General features: G+C 48.3%; 2 pseudogenes; both read left to right on the top strand.

The window, feature by feature from the left end:
• Nucleotides 1–525: 525 nt before the first annotated feature.
• LOC125294421 lies at nt 526–1,410 on the top strand (annotated as a pseudogene).
• Nucleotides 1,411–3,918: 2,508 nt separating this feature from the next.
• On the top strand, nt 3,919–3,990 carry LOC125308602 (annotated as a pseudogene).
• The last annotated feature ends 3,832 nt before the right edge of the window (nt 3,991–7,822 follow it).

The raw sequence follows: 7,822 nt of genomic DNA, 5'->3' as shown, positions 1-7,822 counted from the left end.
TTTCCAACTGCTTTTAAAACCGCTGTTGTGAAACCTTTACTTAAAAAGTCAAATCTTGACCATACCAATCTGAGCAACTACAGGCCTATATCAAATCTATCGCTTTTTGAGCAAAGTACTTGAAAAAAAGTTGTTTGTAATCAGTTAAATACCTTCCTCAACGAAAACAGTATCCTTGAAAAATTCCAATCAGGTTTTAGATCAAATCACAGCACAGAAACGGCTCTAGTAAAAATAGTCAATGATCTCAGACTAGCTACCGACTCAAACAAAGTCTCAATCCTTATTCTTCTGGATTTGATTGCGGCATTTGACACCATTGATCATAGCATCCTAATTCACCGCCTTGCGAAGTGGGTGGGTCTCTCTGATAATGCTCTACTGGTTTCAACTGGTAACTGGTTTCAAACCTACATTACTGGCAGAGATTTTTATATCAGTCTAGGAGATCATGTATCTGAAAAACATGACTTGCCTTTTGGTGTGGCCCAGGGAGCTGCCTTGGTCCCCTGCTATTTTTCTCTATATATGCTTCCATTGGGAAACGTCATAAGTCAGCATAATGTAAACTTCCACAGCTACGCAGATGATACCCAATTGTATCTTTCTGTGGAGCCAACTAACCCAGATGGCCTTTGCTCCCTCACTGCATGCCTAACCTCCATTAATCAGTGGATGAGCAAAAAACTTTTTGAAACTAAATGATGACAAAACAGAGGTACTTCTGGTTGGACCAAAACTAAAGCGAGATATTATTCTTAGTAATCTGGGGAACTTGGCACACCAGGTCAAACCAAAAGTAACAAGCCTCGTGTCATCTTAGATGCAGAGTTAAGTTTTAAGCCCCATATCAGTAAAGTTACTCAGACAGCCTATTTCCCACTTGAGAAACATTGCCAAAGTGCGGCCCTTTTAACTCAACAAGATGCAGAAAACTAATTCACGCCTTTATCACTAGCAGGTTAGACTACTGCAATGCACTTTTCACTGGTCTTCCCAAAAACATCTAAAGAAATTGGCACTCATACAGAACTCTGGGCTAGACTTTTAACTAAGACTAAGAAGAGAGAACACATCACCCCTGTGTTGGCTGAACTGCACTGGCTCCCTATTTCCTATAGAATTGATTTTAAGGTTATGTTAATTACTTACAAAGCTCTGAATGGCATAGCACCTTCATATATCTCTGAGCTTTTAATATCTTATCAACCACAAAGGAAACTTAGATCATCCAATTCTAATCTTTTAATCGTACCCAAAGTGCTCCACAAACAAAGTGGAGAAGCTGCGTTTATCCATTATGCCCCTTAACTATGGAACACCCTGCCTCTGTACATCAAGCAGGCGAGTTCAGTAAATATTTTTAAAAAAGATCTGAAAACATCCCTGTACAGGAAAGCTTTTAGTTAACTCATCTTATCCTGTAGACTACATTTTCAGATTATTCTACATCTGCTACTATTGGGGGGCGCAGCCAGCCAGAAGTAGATGGGCTCCCCTATTAAGTCAGGTTCTGCTCAAGGTTTCTTCTTGGAATATGGGAGTTTTTCCTTGCCACAGTTGCCATATGGCGTGCTTGTGGGGGGTAAGAGGGTTAAGGCTGCCAGTCTTATGACGTAATTTTCTATATTTTTGATATGTTGCTGAGTATATCATAAACAGCAAAGAAAAGTGATTGATAATGACTGACTGACTATTATTGTGTTACATGCTTCAAATGTAAAGCACTTTGAGCTGCATTCTGTGTATGAAAGGTGCTATACAAATAAAGCTTTTATTATTATTATTATTATTATTACGTGCGTGAAATCATGCAATAGCTTAGGCTACTTTACACATAGCCAAGGCTACCGTCGGTGCATTTTAGTAGCCTAGTCTAATAAGCTACACCAGGTTGTCTTTAAAGAGGGGAAATTGTATAGCCTATAACATTAGCTGAGTCACATATTTGGCCATATGGTCTTTATCATAGGCTACATCACAAAACCAAATAGTGTAACAAAGGCGAACACTTTAACAGGGGAAATTAATTGGGCATGAATCATTGTGCTGAACGGTATTTGTCAATGAGCAGAAACACACACGACATTCAAACTGTTGATAAGATGTGCACTATGGAAACCGGTCTGTAGGCTAACATTGGACAAATAAATGACACTGACTCGCCATATCCTGACTCTGAAAAAACATTGTCTTGCTTTGCCACAAACTCAGCAATGAAATCATAGGCCAGTTTGCAGGTAGCATAACTTCTTTTTCAATTCATATAAGGGAGAGCCCAGTCTCTCCGGTGACATTGAGGTGCGCAAATAGTTTTTAATAGCCTGTTCAACTTCGAAAAGCTTCACCCGATGCCAGTCACTGATCACAATTACAAATTTCGGGAAGCTTCGTTCAATCTTTTTAAATTTTAAGTGCAGTAGGCCCCTATCTGCCCCCTTTGGAATTATATCTCGAGCCTATTATAAGGTCCAGTGTGTTATGTCCTGGAATTCGGACGTGCTCAAAAAAAGAAAAAAAAAAACACTTTTTTTATAGGTGGTCCAGCTGTTTAAAAACAAATTGTGTTAAAAAAAATCGCATTCAAACGCAAAAGGTGCTTTGATATCTTTTTCGTTTGAACGTCGGCAAGCAGGCATGCTGCGGTTGCAATGAATGAGGATAATTGGTTTTATCTGCGGATTTATTTTTTGCATTATTTTGAATATGACTCGCTCCAGTCTCAACAGCACGTCTACTTTTTCCACACGCATCTAAATTCTAACACACATCCCCTCACGCTTTCTCTTTCCATCCCTGCGCACGGGGCTTTCTTAAAGGAGCTGCACCATTTTACAACAATTGCATCTACATTTTCATATTAGAATGTTTTGTCTGTTTAAGTTCCCGTGCCCCCGCTGAAAGTATCATGCGCTTATCGTTACACTATCACATCTATAAGTAACCATGACAAATAGGGTATAAGATATATAAACTCACGCTATTGTATTATCATATATGTTTGGTAATGGCTCACTGCGTCATGGAAGCAGTTAAGTCAAGTCGAATGAAAAATAGTAGTGGCAGAACTCCCAAGTGACACCTTGTGGTTGTTTGTGTCAACTGCAGTTTGTGCCATTTCTGCTGAGAAAATGGGGTGCGTGATTCATGAAGGAACCCGTCCTGGGTTAACTGGGACCCACTGTAATTCTAACTATTACGAGCAGCTGCAACACAATCCGATGGATAGATACATGAGCGAGAGGGATAACATGTTAAATAATGCGTTGGAAAATAACTGGCTAACTAAGAATCAATTTGAATTCCTAAAGACTGAACATCCCATATTTGTTACCCAAAATACATAAACGATTAGAAAACCCCCCGGGCAGACCCATTGTGGCAAGTAGAGACTCCGTGACAGAACATTTGAGCCAGTTTGTCGATTACTTCATAAAAGAAATTGTAACATCACTTCCATCTTACATCGCTGATACTAGAGATGTATTGAAACTTTTGTGTGATATCTGTGTACCAGATGGGTCTTTTTTAGTAACTTTGGACGTGGAAAGCTTATATACCAACATTCCCCATGAGGGTGGACTGGAGGCCATGAACTTTTTTCTTACATCCAAGAAAGACACTTCCATTGGAATTGCTGATGTCGTTTACAAAGTTAATTTTAAAATCAAACTATTTCATGTTTAACAATAAGTATTATTTACAAACTCAAGGGACAAGCATGGGTTCTCCCTTTGCACCAAATTATGCTAATTTGTACATGGGTTTGTGGGAAGATAGATATATTTTTAATAATAATCCATTTGCTGATAACAACTGCTGTCTTGTTGCGACTGGGCAACACCTTGGAGTCACCCTCATGTCCACGACCGGCGCCGTTCATGCTCTCCGTCCAGCGTGCCCTCTGGAAGCCATCGCTCGGGTTTCTCTTCATCTTGTACAAATCTTTTGCCTTTTACTAAAGATTTCTGTGGAGGGGAACTGCAGCGATGGCGGAGGCATCGGTGGAGATGTGGTCGGGGATCCCGAAGTTTGGGATGCGGTTCCTGACCCCGCCTTTAAGGTGCGACTGAGGAATACCGTAAGGATCGAGCTGAGGAAGGATGCTTCGACGGTTGTTCGGGACAGGTTTCGCCAGTTTTTTGTCACCTCGGTGATCCTGCGAGAGACGTTCGCCCTTACTCCTGCTGTGGTTTTCTGCATACAGCCGGTGGTGAGCCAAGGTTTTTTTTTTTATCCTTTTTTGAGCTGCGGAGGTGTCTGGCTTTTTAGGAAGAGTGGAGGGCGAAGGAGGTTGCTGGTGCCCCTGTTTCACCAGGAGTGGATCCCACTGACGATCCACTTGTACAACCCTTTTGTTCCGGATGAGGACGTCGAGGCGTTCCTGAGGACCCAGGTACACCAAGATACGGGACCAGTTCGGCTTCTGGCTTGGGAAGAGGCGGTACGCAGTCCAGCTCCGGAGGGACACCACGAGGCCGGGTGAGTTCTTGCACCCTCCCGGCAGCTTCTCTCTTGGACCGGACCGTAGCTACTTATCGTACCCTGGGCAGCTTGTCTACTGTCGGCGGTGCGGGGGCCAAGGCCATGAGAAGGTGGCCTGCGGGGTCGGTTGGATGGCTTTTTTATGGCTGAGGCCAAGGCCCTTTTGGTGGGGTCTGGTGTGAGGGGGTGCCTGTCGGGCGAGTCCCCGTCCAAGGCGTTCTTCGCCGAGGTGCGTACTCGGCAGTAGTGGTGCGTTATTGAGGCCCTGCAGGTGCCTGCTGGGCGGGTTACGGGGAGAAGGAGATTTTGGAGGCTGCCAGGGTGTATTATCAGGACCTCTTCTGTGAGCGGGAGAGGGACGAGGCCCTGGCGGACAGGTTCTTGGGTGGGCTAGAGTCTAGGCTGTTGACGGAGGACCTGCAGGCCCTGGAGGCGGACATTACGGAGGGGAGGCCGAGGAGGCTATGAGGTCTCTGAGGCTGGGCCGGGCGCCGGGGGGCGATGGTCTCCCGGTGGAATTCTACAGGTCCTTCTGGGATCTGGTGGGGCCGGATTTGGTGGTGGTGTATGGGGACTGCTTCAGCGGGGGGGTGCTGCCTGCCTTCATGCGGGTGGGGCTGGTCTCCCTCATTTTTAAGAAAGGCTGCCGAGAACAGCTTGCCAATTGGCGCCACATCACGGTCCTTACAGCGGACGTGAAAATTTTGGCCAAGGTCCTGACGCCAGGTTGGGAAGGGTTATGGGATCGGTGGTCCATCCGGACCAGACCTGTGGGGTGCCAGGGAGAATGTGCAGCCTGAACCTGGTCCTGGCGAGGGATGTGGTCAGCTGGGCGGACGTGAGGGGTCTCCCGCTGGCCCTCCTGAGCCTGGACCAGGAAAAGGCGTTCGATCGCGTGCAGCACTCCTTTCTGTTCCGGGTCCTGGACCGGATGGGGTTTGGGCCGGTGTTTGTTGCTTGAATCCGGTTGCTGTATGCGGATGCGGTTAGCCGCATCAGGATCAATGGCTCCGTTTCGAGGGTGGTGCAGCAGGTGGGGGGTGTTCGACAGGGCTGCCCCCTGTCCCCACTCCTGTACGTCCTGTCCCTGGAGGCCCTGATGGCGGGGCTGAGGGCGGAGCCAGGCATTGAAGAGGTGCATCTCACTGGGGGTGGGAGGGAGGTGGCTAAAGTGGCTGGGTATGCGGATGACCTGACCCTCTTTATCACCACTGATAGGGGGTTTGGGGCCGTTCCTAGGGTGGTTGAGGAGTTTGGGAGGGCGTCCGGGGCAAAGGTCAATTTGGGCAAGTCTGCGGCCCTGTGCCTGGGCCCGTGGAGTTCAAGGGTAGAGGTCCCGGGGGGTTTCAGGGTGGCTGAGGACACAATCCGGGTGCTGGGGGTGGATTTCTTTCGGAGCGAGGCCCCTGTGAAGAACTGGGAGGTTCTTCTGGGTGCGGTGGGAAGGCGGCTGGCGAGGTGGAAGAGTAGGCCGCTTTCTTTGATGAGCAGGGTGATGGTGGTTAAGGCCGATGTGCTGCCTTGTCTCAACCACCTTGCTTATGTGTATCCGGTGCCGTTCCATTTCGGGCGGATTGGAGAGGACAGTCTTCTCTTTTATCTGGGGGGGCTCGGCAGAGTTTGTTAGTCGGTCCTTGATGTACCGGGATGGGCGGGAGGGGGGAAGGTGGGTGCCTTGCCTGCCGGTGAAGCTGCTGTGCCTGCACGGTTCTTTCCATGCGCGGCTGGTGGTGGGGGACACATCGCATAAGGCTGCCCATTTGGCGAGGTACTGGTTGGGGCTGGCTTTGCGGCGGTTGGTCCTGGGACTCCCCATGGTGGTACAGCGCTTAAAAATTCAACCGTTTCAGGGCCAACCTGACCCCTGACGGCGAACAAGCCCTCATAGAAGCGAGCAGTCGCTTCCAGCATCTCCTCCCTCCCCGTCACCTCACCTGCCCCTGACTTCAGGCGATCGACACGGACCCTTGCCTGCCTGTGCCTGACCGACTGGAAAAAGAAACCCGACCCGTTTCTCATCCTCGACCGCCGCTCGTGCCCCCGCGTGGAGGCCAAAGAAACCGTCCGCCTCTCCAAGAGGGCCCTTAAAAGCCCCTTAGCCTCCTCCAACCTCTTCACCACGGCCATGCTCCCCCCTGCTAAAAGCCCCCCCACAGGGCCTGTAATTCCCCCATTAACCTCCTCACGGCCTCCCCCCTCTCCCTCCGCCTGGCCCACCCCTTAGTAAGGGCCACCGTCCGGCATTTCACCTCCTCCCACCACTGCCCCCACCCATCAAAAAAACCCCTCAGGCCCCTGTCGGTCGGCCAAGAGCCCATTTGGGAACCGCCAGGACCCAGGGCCCCTCTCACCACCCTCAACCGCCAACATCCCCACAAGCATATACTCCCGTCAGTCCATCTACTACCCCCTACTGCCCCCGTCCTACCATCCCTCCCCCTTTATACTAGGTCTGGACTTCTATTTGTGTTTGCATTTGTGTTTCTATTTTGCACTGATTTTTGATTTCAACACTGGCTTTTCACTTTGTCATTTGAAAGTTTTGGTTTTTCCCCCCACTCCAAGTTTTTTTGTAGAGCACTTATTGTTCAAAAGCACTTTAAAACAATTTTAGCACTTATCTGGACTTAGCCCCTATCTCCTACTTATCCCTCTCCCCCAGTCCCAACTCCTGACCCTAACCCAGTCCCAATCCCTAACCCCTTCCCCCAGCCCCATTCTTTAACCCCAACCCTTCCCTAGCCCTTACCCCTCCCCCTGTCCCAACCTTAACCCAGTCCCAATTCCTAACCCCACCCTCTCCCCATTCTCAATTTCTAACCTTAACCCAGTCCCAATTCTTAACCCATGTTCCCCTAACCCAACCCTGTCCCCCAGCCCCAATCTTTAATCCTAACCTTTCCCCAGCCCTAACCCTAACCTCTCCCCCTGTCCCTATTCCTAACCCCTACTCCTCTTAGCCCCAATCCCCTACTACACAGTTATTACACAGTTATCGCACATTTCTCAGTTATTACACATTTATTACACAGTTTTTACACATTTATTACACTTATATTACGCACTTATTACAATATTATTTTATTTCTGTACACATAGTCTACACCAATTCCCAACTTTTTGTTTGTTTCCTCTACGTTCCTTTTTCATTTATACTACCCTCCGACACAAGACAGTTTTCCCTCACTCCCAGCACCAGTCTGTTCCGACCCAATTGGCCAGCGCACTCTAGGCGATCTTGCCCCCAAAAGATGATTTTTTCCTTCACCCAACCACACAGTGGTCCGAGGCCCACGTCGGCGAACAGGAGTAAGCCTGCACCCCACACCTCCGAGGA

Source organism: Alosa alosa, chromosome 1 (genome assembly GCF_017589495.1).
Source record: "Alosa alosa isolate M-15738 ecotype Scorff River chromosome 1, AALO_Geno_1.1, whole genome shotgun sequence".
Taxonomy (NCBI): domain Eukaryota; kingdom Metazoa; phylum Chordata; class Actinopteri; order Clupeiformes; family Clupeidae; genus Alosa; species Alosa alosa.
This window is presented reverse-complemented; position numbering and strand designations above follow the sequence as displayed.